This window comes from Octopus bimaculoides, chromosome 7 (assembly GCF_001194135.2).
Source record: "Octopus bimaculoides isolate UCB-OBI-ISO-001 chromosome 7, ASM119413v2, whole genome shotgun sequence".
NCBI classification, from domain to species: domain Eukaryota; kingdom Metazoa; phylum Mollusca; class Cephalopoda; order Octopoda; family Octopodidae; genus Octopus; species Octopus bimaculoides.
Genome location: NC_068987.1, coordinates 48,762,033 through 48,762,780, shown reverse-complemented (window position 1 = coordinate 48,762,780; position 748 = coordinate 48,762,033). Strand labels below are relative to the sequence as shown.

Below are 748 nucleotides of genomic sequence, written 5' to 3'. Positions count from 1 at the left end.
TGTGTGTGTGTGTGTGTGTGTGTGTGTGTGTGTGTATGTGTGTGTGTGTGCCCGTGCATGCATGCATATGTATGTATTGCAAAGGAAAGGAAATTAATAAATAACAGGATGAAAAATTAAATGAAATGAAAAAAGCAGAGGAAAATCTTGATTAATTCTAATTGTTGATTAAGAAACAGAAGCCCGTAATATTGTCAATGATAACATAAAATGACTGTTCTTGTCAGCTCAGTATGGTCTGTACACAATTAATTAAAGACAGCAAGTGCCTTCAACTATAGCTCCTGACTGACCAAAGCCATGTGAGTGAATCTGGTATTTAGAAACTGAAAGGAGCATCTGTCTGTTTGTCTCTCTCTCTCTCTGTGTGATATATATATATAGAGAGAGAATATTTCCTCATCTACATGTGTTTTGCTCACTGTGGCTTTGTGAACAGTATTGTTTGCTTGCAATCTATCATAAAATCATGTCCATGCTTGTTGACATGTCTCAACATTGTTTGATCTTTATAAAATAAAGACTTTTTCATATGGTGTAGTTTGTTTTTAGATCTCCATGTAAACATGTCTGAATTGTTTGTTGTTTGCTAGACAGGCAGATTATTACCTCACTTGGAAATTAAGTGGGGCTGGGAACAGGAAAGGCTTCAGGCTGTAGAAAACTCTGCCCCAATGTACTCTGTATGGAGAAGTAGACAGTAAAACAATGATCTGTGTGTGTGTGTGTGTGTGTGTGTGTGTGTGTG

The 748-nt window shown here is 36.9% G+C and overlaps 2 protein-coding genes across 3 annotated transcripts in view; one reads left to right on the top strand and one right to left on the bottom strand.

Annotated features, from left to right (window-relative positions):
• The window catches only part of LOC106868486 (LIM domain-binding protein 3), a 366,710-nt gene that overhangs the window by 137,587 nt on the left and 228,375 nt on the right, over positions 1-748 (top strand). The gene's annotated exons all lie outside the window — the stretch shown is intronic.
• Positions 1-748, bottom strand: part of LOC106873837 (bone morphogenetic protein receptor type-1B) — a 119,803-nt gene that overhangs the window by 41,111 nt on the left and 77,944 nt on the right. The gene's annotated exons all lie outside the window — the stretch shown is intronic.